At 43.3% G+C, this 16,495-nt stretch overlaps 1 protein-coding gene across 1 annotated transcript in view; it reads left to right on the forward strand.

The window, feature by feature from the left end:
• Positions 1-698: 698 nt before the first annotated feature.
• Positions 699-16,495, forward strand: part of DUSP8 (dual specificity phosphatase 8) — an 85,353-nt gene continuing 69,556 nt past the window's right edge. The window contains exon 1 of the mRNA XM_028734445.2: positions 699-1,025. The gene's annotated coding sequence lies outside the window, so the exon portion shown is untranslated. The remainder of the gene's footprint in view (positions 1,026-16,495) is intronic.

Here is a 16,495-nt window from a genome sequence, read left to right on the forward strand (position 1 = left end):
AGATACTATTTTGCGATATTTTGGTTGGCCTAATAAGGGTGTTGCCCTAATATGGATTTTGGAACTGCTTCATCTTCTAAATCTATCCTTCTCTGGGTCATCAGGAACAGCATTTGTGCTTCTTTGCTATATAGAAAAAGCACCGCTAAAGTTTCGATACAAGAATGCATTTGTATTGGAGGTCATTTGGTAAATCACTCCATCTGATGTGAAAATCTTAAGCCTGCTTCATTCAGCAGCCAACCAATTAAACTTTGTCTTGCCTTTGGCACAAGGGAAAAATCTTTCCCAGTTCCTCCTTCTGAGCAGCAGGGATTATCTGTGCGCTGCTGAAATGAGCCAGCCCTCCCTTTCCCTCCTGCAACAATAAATGCCACATTGATTTAGAATGAGCGGCTTGTTTTACAGTGCTGCATCTCTGCACCAGCTTTCTCCACCGAGGCTGGGGCATTTCCCTTTTAAGAGCTTGCAAAACTGGAAGGGAACGAGGCAAAGAAGGAAAATCTAGGCCATTGCCCCTTTTAAGCTGCAATTCTGCCTGCCTGTCTCCCTTTAATCTGCACCCAAAGCCCCAGGATCAGAGGCTGACGTCATCCTGCCCCTGAGCCTCCCTCTCTGATTGGCTGAGGGTGACGTCAGGTGCTTTTTTTCAAGGCATGACCTCATCCTCAGTTCATTTTTAGTTCTAAAGTGCAACCTTCTGTCTTCCTGGATCCCTTCAGCCCTGTTAATGCTTATCTGTGCTACCTCCCCCCCTCACACTACCCTCGCCCCTTCTGCAGATACATGCCTGCCCCTTAGCTACAGGGCTGGCATTATGAGCGCATTTCAGTGTGGCTGCGCGCGTGTATTTGCAGAGGGTTAGATCTTGCATCATCAGCACTTGCCCCAGCGTTTCCAGAGCGTTTCCCACCCGACCTTCTCGTAATTGTGGTTAAATCATCCTGACGAATGTGCAGAAATCTGCAATCAGCTGGAGGGTTTAAAGGGTTTTGATCCTGGGCTGCAGAGGAAGTGCCAGGAAGGTAAGTGTTTTTAAATGTTATTAAGGATCCGCGCGAGAGTCGGGGGTGGCGGCGGGGACTTCCACATATCGCTTAATGACCCTGCAGAATGCTGCAGTACGGGAGATCCCATGCGGGTTTGTATGGGGGGCGGGTGGGCAGCGGAGTGGGTACTACAACCTGCACAGGCTTTTAATACGCTTATTGGACCTTCCGCATCAAGACGCGAATGCTGCATGTTGCTGCATTCACCATGCGTTCCCATGGAATCCTATGTGTAATGCCGGCTTCTACTAGATCTGTGACTGTGCATAAATTTAGTGCATGCATCGTAATCTTATCTGGGAGGGGAATGCTTTGGGGATGGGGGAGTGGGGTGGTGCTAATTTTGGAAGGTAGAGTAGGTGCCGAAGGTTTATGCAAAAAATAAATAAAGGTGTAATTCTAGCAAGAAGGAACACCTCTCCAATGCTGCATACAGAAAAATGCGCAGTAGAGTCAGCCGTGCTGCAGGGAAGGGAGAGCTGCGAATCGCATATTTATGACGTGTGTTTAAGTAACAGGAGGGTTTTAAGAATCGGATTATACTAGGCTGAAATAAAACAGCAGGCTCCTGCGAAGTGAAGGGAAAGTCTCTGTGCTTATATATGGGTGTGCGCAGTTGTGACCGGGGCGGGGGTGGGGGGGGCGGACGTGTTTGTGTGCGTTTCTGCTAAGAGGTGGTTGTTATGCCTCGAGACTTTTCCAGGAAGAATCAGACGAGGAGAAATGTTCAAGGCTTGCTTTGGATGCGGAGCGTGGAGTGTCCTCATTCTTCTTAGGATCGCGGGGGGGGGGGGGAGAGAGAGAGACAGAGAGAGAGAGAGACGGTACATAAAGCTTCCCCCCTGTGATTTGTGAGGTTGGTGTTAACAGCCCTGTGGTTTCCTAATACCGAAAGAGTTTGGTTTGCCGCCCGGTTCCTTGGCGCTTCGGAAGCACCCGAGGAAACAAGAGTCTGTTGCGTTTCACCTTGGCTAGCGCCTTGACTAGGAGCAGCAGTGCGTGTGTGTGTGTGTGTGTGTGTGTGTGTGTGTGTGTGTGTGCTGTGATTCAGCATTTGACGGTTTGAAAACAACAACCACCTCATCCAATAGAATGGTCAGGAAGGTTTGCCCACATTTCATGTCTTCAGGAACAGAGCAGGAAGGGCCTTTCCCCCCCTTGGTGGTGGAGATGGGGAAAATTAGCACTTTTTTATTTTATTTTTTGCACGATACAGAATTAAGAGTTGATACAGCTGTAGCCAAGAAATACTGCATGCAGACGTTCTTCTGGGGCCTTTCTGTAGGAGATGGATTGCCGACTTGTCATAATGCATGGATTTTTTGGGTGGGTGGGTGTGAAATCACTATGCTGTCAGTTGCAAAGGGTCTAATCCAAGCTTCATTGCTTTAGGCATCACACACACACACACACACACACTATTAACAACCTGCATCTCAGTATGATTAAAAATATAAGACTTCTCTATACATCTCTCATAATGAATGTAAAGAGTTGTTTCAGCCTAGCTCCTGCAAGCATCAGCTTAATAGTACGGCCATCTATAGAAACGCTTGTACTCCCTTGTTTTGAAGCCTTGCAACAAATGACTCCCAAGATCTTGCTGCAGTTTGGCTTAATTCTGGCACAACCCAGTTGAATTACGCTAGTCAAAATGCAAAAACTGCAGGGTGGAGGGACAGAAGTCCCCATGTAAATTAGCCAATGCAAGCCAGAACTTACCTTTTCGTACCTTTTTTTGGTAAGGCCAGTGCAACTTATATTTAAGGCTTGCATGACTACCTAGAAGCTTGGCATCACAGCAACCCTGTGAGATAAATTAGGCTGAGAATACGTAAAGCTGAGCAGACATTGATTTGCTTTATCCAGACATTCTAGCCATTGCATCAGGCTTACCCTCTGGGTACTATTTTATAAAAGTATGGCTATTTTCACTGATGACACAAAGCAGTCAGTCTAGTCTTTCGTGCCACTTGTATACAGGTGTGAACAATGGGAAAGTAAGGGAAACGAAGCTGTTTTTAAACCGAATGTGCATTCTACTTTGTGTGGGCTTTGTAATCGTATTTTGCATGCAGGGAATGCAAAAAAGAAAAAGGAAATACTTTCAGTGTCATGGATGAAAATGCCCTTTGTCTGTAACGAAGTCTAAGGAGGCTATGTGTGAATGGTCATTGCATCCAAGCCAGGGAAGTGTGCTGAGCAGACAGCATTACACATTTTGATAGGTCAGCTGATTTGTTTTGCATGTGAACAATAGCTGAGCTCAAGTCTGAATGAAACTGTGTGAGCAATAAAGAGAGAAGGGTTGCTAGCTTCACTGCACTGGGTGCTAGATGTCTTCTGTTCACCTCAAACCTTGCATGGGATGATCTCTCTCTTTCTCAGTCTCTCTCTCTCTCTCGCACACAAACACACACACACACACAGTTTGATTCCCTCTCCAGTTCTTTTCTTGTCACAGAAAGGGCCCAGATACCTCATCATAGGGAAGATGGACCATGCATCCTCCAGTCTCCCCAGACATGGCTACCAGATTTCAACTTGGATATGTTTAACCATTCTAGAGCTGCAAAGGGATTCATCCACACCATCCTGATCCTCTCTTTCTTCTTTGGCCCCTTTGTCCATCTTCTCTTTCCAACTGCTGAGGGGTTAAAAAAAAAATCCCTGGTGGAAATGGTTGGTCAAGAAGCTGTGGATTCAGAAAATTCAAAACCGCCCCTTCCTTCATGGCTGTGTGGTTGTTCAGAAACAGCATGATCTCTGGGCAGCAATTTAGCAGCTTGACTAGCAGGCCGGTGTAGACTGCGGTGTGTCACATGAAGAGAGCCTGCGCTTCAAAGGGGAATCCCACAAAGAAAAATGAAAAGCATCCCCAAAGCCCAGGGTCATTGGCCAAATAAGATTGTGTACGAGGAAACACTCTCCCACTCTCAATTGGATTGAACGGCCAGTCAGATTCAGAGTACGGCCATCTGCATCTGTGCACTGATTCAGTTCTTATGAGCTGTGCTGAGCGCCACTCATTAAAATGTCGAGCAGCAGGCAGTACAGGTGAGAGCAGTGACTGGTGGGAGTTAGGAAGAGGATTGTAAAACAAGCCTCCTGGTTGCTGGCCTGGCACGGCAGTGAAAAGCACTGTCCAGAAGCACCTTAAATAGCATATGTTTAACTCCAGTACTGAGCTGTATGCTTTGCAGAAAACAGAAGGGTCACAGCGCCTTCCCCGTCCTGAGCACATGCGTCTCTTGTGGCTTGACAGAAATGACGGTGAGAAGTATAGCTTGGTACTGGAAGTATCAAATATGGACAGAAAATGAATGAACCTTACAACATTTCATTTCCTCATGCTGGAAAGGGGTTGTTTGTAGATGGGCTATTTCTCCACAGGGGCTTGGGGAAAACACTTCTTTGTTTGTTCACAGGTCCAGCTAGTGTGTTTCTGTAATGAGCAGGATTTTTAAAACCCACACAATTGGCTGTGCAGGATGAAAACGCCAACTCTAAAGATCAAGCTATCCAGGCAAGAATTCTCCAACTGTTTAACCCCGAATATTCTCCAGTATGGCACAGTGAAGTTGTTAAGTGTGTGGATATGTTTGTACCACAGATACAGGAGAAGGTGGTCTTCAGGTAATGTGGTCACAAGTCATAAAGGTTTAAGACCAGCACATTAAATTGGGCCTGGAAATAGACTAGCAGCCGGTGCAGCTGACAAACCATGGGCAGAATTCAGTCAGAACCATGGGCTAGGAGTATGTGTGTGTGTGCACACATGCACATTCATGTAATATTGTATGGTATATGAAGTTAAACATGGTAGTAAGATGCTCTTCAGTGAAACGTGGAAAAAGGCAACTACAGATTCACTCTTTATTCATTATTCCATAGGAATAGCTAAAGGGGGAAAGTGGGGTGATGGTTTAGAAAGTGCTCTAAATAGGTAATGGTATGCACTGACAGAGCAGGGTGGAATGAACGGAATATGGCTTATTGAAACTTTGTATATCCCTTCATCCTGGGCTTTTAATTTCACACGGTGAAATTTGCGCAGGCTTAGTGGATTCCACATCTGTGTTTGTGTGTTGTAGCAAAGAAGACAAGAGAGTCTGGCGACTTAAAGGCTGTTATTTCAGCATGAGATTTCACATCCTTGTTTGAAAAGATGGAGAAAGTATGCAGCATGTAAACAAGAGAAACACAGCCCTGAGTATTTATAAAGTATGGCCCTGTCACTGAATTATCTGCAAGAAAGCTGCAATTTTTATTTATTTTACTTTTGTACAGGGGTCATATAAAATCCTTGCAAACTGCAGCAGCCTTCCACTTTAGCAACAGGACAGAGCCATTTCAATGCTTTCTATCCAAATGAATAATAAGCTAAAACTAGTCCTTCAAGCTCTGCATTTTCCCCACCCCATTTTGCAAAATTATTTCATCAAATATTCGTTTGGAGTAAGTTAGTCAGGGCAAGATAACATAGTGAAACAGAAGTGAACCTATTATTGGGGTTTTCTAAGGCTTGTCCTTATGAATATGACTGCACTCTAGCAGTGGGACCATAATGCCTACTTCATCATAAATTTGGGTTTAACAGTGCATTATATAGAAGGGCAAGCAGTTACTACATTTGTTTATTCATTTATTTAAAAATAGTGGGTTTTTTCCTGTTTGCAATTCATTGATTTATACGTTTCAGTGTAGACTATCAGTAGAATTAGTCAGAGTTATTGTATATGAAATCAATTATGGGATATATTAATATGGGCTTGATTTCTACTCATGGCTGACAGTTCAATCTTTGCTGCTGATTTAATAGAGACTTAGACCACATTGTGCAGTCAAATTTATACTGGCATGGTTTTTTTCTTTAAATGTGGAGAAGCTGGGTGGGCCAACATAGTTTATTTTGTAGTGAGCTAATTGAGTTGGGTTTTTTTGTAGCATTTATGCTGGTTTAACTGCTGTAAGTTTATTCTCTGGCATATTAGTGAAAACTGAAAGCAAGTGCACTTGAAAAAATGCAAGTGCTTCTGAAAAGTAGGCGGCTTTTGGCAACTTTCCTGTAGACACAAAGTGGTTTCTTATGGTAGACTTAATGGACTGTTGATGGAATAAAGTACTAGAGTCTTACATCACTTGCAATCAAGCTGAAATGGGAAGCGGAGGAGAAAATACAGTGAATTAAACTCTGCAAAATTAAACACACACATGTTTCTGAGGCATTAAAATAGTATAAATGGTAAAGAAACCTAAAGAGTTAATCAACAGTGCAAATATTTCTTACACTGCTATCTAAGTCATGACTGCCAATAAATCATCTTTCCTACTTTTTATGCCAACATGGCAACAATGTTGTAAAACGCTATTGAAGAGCTTCTTAACTGTTTCAATTAATTAAAACTACAGAGAGCCAGTGTGGCCTAATGGATAGATGTGAGATTAGAATTGGCGGTAGGGGTGCGCTGCATGGGAATAGTAGAAATTGTGGAAGCAAGATAATTGACATTGGAAATTATTTTCTTGATGTCATTTTGATGCCTCGTGCTCATTATCTTTTTTGGTGGAGTTGTCTATTCCAGATACCTTTTCCAGTACCTGGGGTCCTGGTCACCCCATTTTTCTTCAGATATTTCTTGTTGTTCTTTAAGCCACAAGTGAGGTGTGTTTATACATTTCCTTACTGGTTCCAGATTATGTGAAAGACACAGAAGCAAGAAAGATAAAATATTTTAGTAGATGAACTTTGCAGGGGAAAGGCTGACCTTTCAGTTGGACTGTTACAGTTTGCAAAACTTTCAGGACTCAGAGCCCATCTTTTGCAAAGTGCTACTCTTCCAGAAATAGTTAGCAAATGAAAAGTCACTCTACCATATGCTGGGCTGGTGTAGATCCGGAAGTTTTGTTTAATGTCTCTCCCATCACTTGGACCACAGTTGCTCTGTGTGTGTCAGAGACAGAGACTGCTGCTATGAGCTTTAAACTATTGATCTGCATTATAGTAATTTTCCTTTCGGAGCATTGGCTTCTGTGAAGATACAGGACTTGGATCTTCATCTGTCTCACTGTCAGCCTGGCTTTGAATTGGGTTAGCTCCAAGGTGCACTAATTTGTTACATTATGCTGTTCAGTAGGTATGGTTCATAGACTGTGCCAATATGAGGAACTCCTGCCCAGCACCGAAAAATGAAAAAAGGCAATACAAGATGGATTTCTTTAGGTTCTCAGCTGATGGTCTGAAACATGAAGGCTCCCTTTGTACATAGGCAGGAAGTGCATAAATAATTTTATTTACCATTAATGTTAAAACTTCCATTAACATCAGTAAGGTCCAAATTCAGGAGTTTCACACATCCTGGCCAGTTTAAGTTGATGTGTATAGCAATATGTGCAGAATAAACAGGGGAGAAAACTACTCTGGAGTGGGTGTTTACACATTTATTTAGCTATTTCTTCTTTTTTTATCAGTCATATACCAGTTCTAGTGAAATTCTAAAGCTAAACTGAGATCAGCAGCAAAATGGCGTGGGGGAAAGGATTAAGGCTGCGCATCACTGGATTGCCCCTGATTCAACCATGTTTAAACTATGTCATGGAAAATAAGTAGGCATTGTATCTGTAGTTTTAATTCATTACTGAAACAGGGATGAATAAAACCCTTTATATGAGCATGCCTGTCCGCTTCAGAGCAACGCTTACAGGATGAATTCATGTAATGGTTAATGCATGACAAGCTTGCTGCGGGCCTCCTTTCCTTTCCATTGACAAATACTATGCTAAGAGACTTGGACTGTGTTGATGGTGTATATTTATTGATTACATTTTTATCTTGCTGTCCCTGCTATGAGCTCAGCACTGTGTGTGCTGCTCCCTCCTCCTCCTCCCAGTCTTCCTATGCTGTGTTGAAAGGTAGCCCAAAGTGCTTCCAAATGAATTGTGCATTTGAACATGGGCACCTTTTAACCTAGTACAACAAGAACTGGCAACACAGGCAGGAAACCAGTCAGGTCTTGAAAATCCCAAATGTGCTCTGTGTGTGTGTGTGAGAGAGAGAGAGAGAGAGTTGGGCGGTGATGTTCCTCAAATTTCTGTTTCTTTTGTCAAGGAAATTTGCATGGCTGTGCACAAGATAGTGCTTAAAAATCTGGTGACAAAGAAATGACTCGATGGATGCAAGAAGCAGTTTTGTTAAGCATGGCACATTCTTTGTCCAGGGAAATATATATACCTTTTTAAATATATACAGTATGCCTTCCTTTTTTATTGCTCCTAAAGGGAGGCACTGATAAGGAAAAGCTTGCCTTCTACAATGCATTTTGGAGCAAGTAAATAAAAGGAACATTAGAATATATATTTCTGTGACAAAGAGCTAAACCAGGACTGGGAAACCTGTGAGCTTCCAGATGTTGCTGGACTCCAGCTCCCATCAGCCCCAGTCAGCATGGTCAGTGGTCAAGGATGATGGAAGTTATATTCCAACAGCATATGGAGGGCCACAGGTTTCCATCCAAGAGCTAAACTCAAGAAGGGCTGTTTTTTAGAATAAAAAACTGCTTGCTTCAGCATTTGAATCATTCGCTTTGCCTCTGGATATCCAGTGCCAGTGGCCCCAGAATTTGAGGCTGGTGCCTTGACATTTTGAATTACTTGGCCTATAAGCAATCAAGTGATGGCTTCTGTTATCATGTGAGAATTGTGGTCATTTGAGTTCTTTGAATGTCTTCCCCTTTTGTTTGCTAAAATCTGAGTTATCATTTTCACGAGGCCATTCTTTTTTAAGCCTTCCTCCCGCCCCCGCCTCCCTACTTGTTCCTAGCTTTGACACCAGCATATGGTTTGATCAACTAGTAACTGGCCCCAAAGATGGAGATATGGTGCCAAATTGGAAAGGGATTCAAAAGGAAGAAAATTATCCACTTGGTTCTTTCCCATGACCAGTGGGCTTTGTTGCACCTAAAAGACCAGCTGCCCTAACTGCTTTTCATTTCCCCTTCTAAAGAACTGCTGAAACATGTGATCGGGTTGCCAGCATCCTGGCTTGACCTGCTCCTGTGTCGTTAACAGCAGGCTGGTCTAAAGAAATTGGTAGCTTTTCATTGCATGGGCATGGCACGGAGCATATTGCCATCTGCTAATGATCTGTATCAGCCTTCCCTAGTCCAGCTGTGCTGCCTGGAGATAATGGAGGGCACCAGGTGGAGAAGGATGATATAGACCAACCTTAAAGGCGAAGGTGCAATGGCTGATCAAATGTTTACATTCCTAACTGGTAGTAGACCAGGTTATTTACAATCCACATTATTCAGGACTGTGCACTTAAGCAGGAGCTGGAGCCAGTCTCACCTTGGAATATACCTTCATGTTGGATGTTTCTGCAAATGTTTCTTGCATAAACACTTTACACTTGCAGGTGCATAATGCTAAAAACTTTATTGTGCACCTTAAAACGTAATTGTGAAGTGGCCTCCTTGGATAGGGCATGCCATCAGACAAAGGACAGGCTTTTGATAACAAGAATGCCCTAAAAAGTATACAACTTTGGAATCCATTTTTGAGAACAAATACTGGAATATTCTGCCTCCCTTTTCCAGCCAAAGTGGCTAATGAGCTGACCCATTTTGCCAGCTGTTACATCAGTGATCCCACTGGAGATTATCTGTGCTGGAATGCTTTTTCCCTATTCTGTAAATTGGTGCAGTGAGGAATGAGAGATTTTGTGATGCAAGAAGAAAACCATTAAGTTCCAGCAGTGCTACTCTGGTTAGCTGGGCTGGATGAGGGAGGAAGAAGAACATGCATTTGGTTGATCTCTTACCCTCCCCCCAAAACACTGCATCAGCAAGCACAGCAATCCTGTTTGTAAATCGCAATTTTCAACCTAAAATTCAGGAATCGCATATCCCATAGTGTTGGCCCATCATCTGCATGCCAGATGTTCTTCCTCTTGGCATAAAGGTAGAGTATGTAAGTAGGACCTCTCCAAGCTCCCCGATAGTGCCAGTCTATGAATCTCTATGAGAAACTATTGTGCGTACAAGTACTGGTGCATGCAGGAAGTTGGACAGGTCTTGAACTGGATTGAACAGCTAAGGAACGGTCACACCTAGGCCAGTGTTTTGCATTACTTTTTATTATACTGGAGGACTTCTCTTAAATCATTCCCAGAGATTTGCAGCATTGTTGGAAACGATAATATGTAAAAAGTTTCCACAGTGACATTTTTAAGCATAGGAGTGATTATAACTTGGACAGTAGCTCCTGCTAACTTGTGTTCAGTAGGAAGTTAAATCACTCTGAGTGCTCTTCCATTACTCCAGAGGTGACTTCATAGAGTAGAAACTCAATGCCTGTGTGAGTGTTTACATGAGGGGTGGGATTCTGTGGCCTTCCAGATGTTGCTAGACTCTAAATCCCATCTTCCATGACAAGTTCCCCACCCCACCCCACCCCGGTTTTCAAATTAATTTATCTTGAGGCCATCATTGCAAGGTCACTGGACATCAGAGATGGGAGTATATTACATGCAAGGAAGGGATGTCCTTGATTAGTCTTCTTTTTCCTCCCTTCTGTTTCACTTCAGAATAATTGCACCCCCCAACCCATCATGGGATGGGTTATTGAAGTATACTCAAGCATGTAAGCCTGTCAGGAACTGTTAGGAAGCATGTTAGAAGGCTGTGGAAAACGGGACTCAGATGGTGGAGTTGTTGATATTCGCTAATTGTTCCATTGAACTCTTACTCCTAGATAAGTGTGCAGAATTGTAGGTTCAATAACTGTATATTTGGGGCTTCTTGGTATTGCTGAAAACCCCTTTTCAGATTTCTCAATATAAATGGTTGTGTGGGAGCTTAGGAATGCAGAAGTCTTTCTGGAATTCCGCTTTTACAGTCAGTCATTGGAGTTCATGGGAAGGGTACATTGTTGTCTTCTTATGTGAGTCACTCCTATGATTTGAACCATATCATTGGGTAGGTTTATACATGTGCTTATTTGTTGAAAAGTCATGGCTCTGCTGAGAATGCAGGAGTCCAGTGGACCATTTTGAGTTGGGAGACTATGGACAAGCTCCCACAAATATTAGACTTGTTTCTTCTCTCTGCCTCTTCAGAGTTCAGGTAAGGCTGGCCTAATTGAATATGCTCCAGAAATCTTTCCCAAACACAGAAAACTGGATGTTCAGGGGGAAAGGTTTGAGTCTAGTGTACTCCCAAGCGTGCTAGTTTGTATATACAGAAAAGTATTTTGATTCATGTTCTTATTAACAGATTGTGGCTTTTCACTTGTACTTGTCACAGTGCTAAAGAGTCTTACAAATGCCAATCAATTTCCATATGGGCAGCAAGAATGAGGGCTACAAGATCTTATGAAGGAAACGTATAATCTTTTCTGGGAAGATGCCCAGGACAGATGGTCTAGGAATGGTTTGACCCATTCTTTTTTTTTGTTAATTTATTGGTATAGAATTGAGAAACTGCCTTCCAGGTCCACAATGTGTGTTATTTGCAGTTCCATGAGCATATTAGGAAATGCAACTTAAACTCCACTATAAGAAGACTGAAATGTCAACAATGAATCAACTTTGTTCAGTGATTAAACAGTCTTTAATTATTTTTGTGTCAAATAGAGGTCCAGAACTCAGGTTATATAGCATGCCCAGTGTCTGCTTCACATGCTTCTTGTAAACTCTCCATGTTTCCACAGGACAGACTAAGAAAGCTGTTGTAAATACTGGAAGCCAAGGCAATTCATGTGAAGTGTGTGGCATTAATTTCCAAAATATTTGTGACCATTTCATTCTTGTAAGTTGCCTTGAGGTCTTTTTTTAGATAGGTGGGCTATCCTTTCTTTTTTCTTTTTTGAATAAATAAGTAATATAAATAAGACTTGATTGGCATGAGCAGTGAAAATCTGCACTCATGAAAGTAACTTCTGTGCCGAATGTCTTTTAATGAGCGATGTTACGAAAATGCTAATTACGCATATGTTGCCCTATTTTTCTAATTGCACCTGTTTTCAACATTGGTTTGCTCTTCAAAAGTTAGCCAGAGGGAGTGCAGAGATTAGTACAGAAAAAGGGTGGTGGTGGCTGGGAGTGGAATCCCACCCGATTTGAGTGGATAAGGGCCATCTCTTGAAAAAGACTTTCAAAGATGCTTTTGGGCCCCAAAGCAGACAAGGTATCTCCACCCACCCACAGTGGGCAACACCTTAACAGGGCAGTCTGTGGAGATGCTGTCCCCCGTTCCAAACTGATGTTCTGACTGTAGGAAATTGCCTGGGCAGCAGAGAGAACCAGGCTATGCCTGAAATAGTAAGAAACCTGGTCAGTGTCTGCCGGGGCTCTAAGGTATAGCTGTTGCCTGGCATCTGTGCGGTTGCTGTGGAAACACAAGGCGCTAACTTGTTAATAGGACTCGTATCCTTGCTTGCCACTACGGCAAAAAGATGAATAATGATTTGGTAATAGTCATGTGATGTAGGGATTCCTTGTGTGGCACGGGGTGGGTGCTAGAGTGAGGCTTGCTAAGCACTTGAAAGAAGAAGGGGTGGGTGGAAGGGAGGGAGGTAGGGAGAGATTTTAGCTACAGTGCCAGAATTTACATCTTAATAAGACTGTAGGTAGCTGCCCAGCTTAAGCCATCCTGCCAGCATTTGAGGTTCTAAGCTGACAGTTACTTGCCTTAGTAATCCTTCCGGCAGATAATAAACTGCCATGCCTGAAGACTGAACCAAGAATTACTTTCTGTCAACCCCTTGCCCTGCACATATTTTATTCTGAAGGCTTGCACACACTGTTACCCTTTACCCTTTAATTGCTGTACCAGGAAGCAAGTGCTACATGTAGCTCCCTACATAATGGCAGCCCTGTCTCCAAGCGGTGGCTACAGAAGATTCACTAAACAGCAGCTGGAAGCCCCAGGGCTATATCTGGCCTCTTACTTGCCAGACTAGAAGCAAATGGGGTATGGAGAAAATAGCTGGGGATTCACTCAGACCATCTCACTATGTGTTTGGTGGCTGTGTGAACAGGCTTTACATGCAAATAGATGTAGATCATGGGTAGGCAAACCAAGGCCCGGGGGCCGGATCCAGCCCAATCGCCTTCTCAGTCCGGCCCGTGGATGGTCCAGGAATCAGCATGTTTTTACATGAGTAGAATGTGTCCTTTTATTTAAAATGCATCTCTGGGTTATTTGTGGGGCATAGGAATTTGTTCATTTTTTTCCTTCAAAATATTGTCCGGCCTCCCACAAGGTCTGAGGGACAGCGGACTGGCCCCCTGCTGAAAAAGTTTGCTGACCCCTGATGTAGATCCTGAATGGCACACGATGCCCCCCCCTCCACATACTCCACCATGGAGGAGCACATATTCTACATTGCAATGTGCCTGCAATTGTGCTGCAGCATTCTGTGCTAACCAGTTTCAGCTACAAAAAGAGCCTCATGTCCAGTACTGTACATGCAGTAATTTATTTGTGTAGCTAGCAACACTTGAACGAAAAGCTAATCCTGATCCAGCAATGGTCATAGCTCTTATATTTGCCAAAACTGGCGAAGGGGCTGCAGAGGCTATCTGGGCCTCCAGTAATGTAGCTGGTTGCAAGAGCACCTCCAGATTGTGTGTCTTCTCTTTCAGAGAGGCTGTAACTTCATTCAAGGCTGACAGTTGGCCAGCTTCTCAGACACAGAAACCACTCGCACACAGAGCCTGTCTTGCCAAGATTCTAGCTCGTTTCCCCTCATTCATTCCACTATCCAGGTATGCATCCAGGACCTGCATGGCATCTTGCTTCAGACAGAAAAATAGAGCAGAGTGTCACCAGCATACTTTCGGTAGCTTGTGTTAAATCTCCTAATGGCACTGGGCATAAAGTAGTGCTCCATAGCTTAATTGCTTGGGGACCAGAAAGCACTGTCCCAATGCTACTGACTGTGCTTGGCCCAGCGGATAGAATTGGAACCACTGTTACACGGTGCCCCTGATACCCATCCCACAGAGCTAATCCAGGAGGGTACCATGGTCAATAGTATCAAAAGCCACCCGAGTGACTGAGAAGAAGGGGCAAGTTCACACTCCCCTTGTCTTTTTCTTGATAATGGTCATCCATCGGGGCAACCAAGACCAATTGGGTCCCATGGCTAGGCCTGAAACCAGATTGGAATGGGTCTAGATCAGGGTTAGGGAACAGGATCTGGTCAGCTGGCAGGCTAGTCGCTCAGGTCCCTCAGCCCCTTGGTGCTGATTGCAAACTCTGCTTTGGAAGGCGTTGGCTGCATTTGGGCATGGCTTGCATCTAGTGCCCAATTTAAAAGGTGCTGAATGCAAGCCCTGCTTGTCAAGGAATCATTCGAAGTACACTTTAAGCTTTCTGATTTGTTCTTTCTCAGCCATGGTTTTACTAGCACCGCATCTGATGTCTTGTACGGTGTTGGGTGTGGACAGGTGAGCCTGGCTTAGGGAAAAATAAGGACACATAGCCTGGAAGTTTTGGCACATAGGCCGGAAGTTTGCCATGCCTGCTTTAGATTAGGCAGGCATGTCCAAAGTCCTAATGGGGCCCGTCGGTCGATTCAATCCGGCAGTATATGTCCTGGGATAAAATCCTAAAAAAAAGCCCAGTAACTTCAATCCTTAAAAAAACCCTCAACAATTTTTGGGTAAATTTCAATCTTAAAAAAAGCTCAGTGACTTTGGTCAGCCCTCACACATGTTCAAATCTGACCCTCTTTGAAAAAAGTTTGGGCACCCCTGCTCTAAGGATTCCTGAAGTTTCATTCAAGGAGCTTAGTGCTCTCTTGGCATGACTCCACTGTATCTTCTCCTCCCTTCACTACAGGAACTGCATGTTGTCCTCAGGCAGCCTGTAGTTACCCTAATACCAATGTTAAGCTGCCCGTCTTGTCCCAAAGCTGCAGCTTGGCACTGCACCTCCTCCTTTAATATTTTCATTCAGGTTAACCCTGTGCCCATCTCCTCACTAAAGTCATTCAAGAGAGATGTGGGATTAAAGGATTATGATAATGGTCTTCGGGAGCACTCAAGAAGATTACAGTGGCTTTGATAAACTGATAAAAGAGGGGCATCATATTAACCTTCCCCCACCTTTAAGAATTAGTAGCCTGGTGGTCATTGTATTGAGGTAATAAGGTATACCTAATTCCTTCATTTTACCTCATCTTCATAAAATGCCTAGATTTGCAGCTTGCTCACATGAATCCCCTCTGAAGTTTGTAAGACTGTTGCTGGGTTAATGAGGAAGGTCTATTTGTGTTAACTAGTATCTTAAGAACATAAAAACCCTACTGGGTCAAGCCAAAGGTCCATCTTGTCCACTATCCTGTTCTCACAGTGGCCAAACCGATGCCCATGGGAAAGCAGCAAGCATGACCTGAGTAAAACAGCACATTCCCCACTTGTGATTCCCACCAACTGGTGTTCAGAGACACATTGCCTCTGGCAGGAGGCAGGACATAGCCAAGAAGATGGTTTTCTTCTTCGTAGCTTATGCATTTGGTTTAACAGTTTTTGTGATGTAAGGCCTTTGGTCCTTAACTTGAAGAGCTTTAGGTATTTGTGGCCTCCAGTGGGATAGGATGTTTTAGACCTGCCCCTTATATGAATGGATATGATTTTAGTTTTCTCTTCTCTTTGGGGGTTTTAAGTATTTAGTTTTAATGTTTATACTATTTTGTAAGTCACTTTTAGCCACTTTTTGTGAGAATAAATACAATAAAAAAGAGTATTGTGGTTGTATCATTTAATATAAATAGTGCCTCCATGTGAGCCCATTAGCAGACTCTGCACACACCTGAACCAATGCCATGAGTGGCTCCTCCTATCTGAACTGGACCTCAGAAGACATCCTTTTTCCAAGGCCAGGTAGTGCTTCCTGGTAATATTCTTTTTAAAAAGCTGTGAGAGAGAGATAATGAATAACACAGAGCTTGAAAAATTGTAAATTTTGCTAGCTTATTAAGTTGGGGGTGGGATCAGACTAAATTATATTTTTAAATTCAGCTGTGCCAGAGTCAAGTCAAATATTTCCCCCCTCCCTGCTGGTTCCCAAGAAGATATTGTTTTCCTTTGCTTTGGCAGCCTGATAAAGAAATAGGCTAAACATTTTCAGATTCTTCCCTGGAAATTTTGTTATTTTAAAATTAATAATTAAGAGGGGTTTTTAATAACTTGGTTGAAGTCATGTTGCTGCCACTCTTCCCAGCAGCTGACCCCCACAAGTCAAATTCAGCCAACCAGTCGTATCCTGTGTCCTGCAGGTAGTTGACAAATCTCTCTCCCTTTCCTTTCCTTTCCTTTCCTTTCCTTTCCTTTCCTTTCCTTTCCTTTCCTTTCCTTTCCTTTCCTTTCCTTTCCTTTCTTTTCCAAGAAGTGTATTGAACCTGTGGCAGGCCTTAACACATGGCTAGTGGGCTGCATCCTG

Source organism: Podarcis muralis, chromosome 1 (assembly GCF_964188315.1).
Source record: "Podarcis muralis chromosome 1, rPodMur119.hap1.1, whole genome shotgun sequence".
NCBI lineage: Eukaryota > Metazoa > Chordata > Lepidosauria > Squamata > Lacertidae > Podarcis > Podarcis muralis.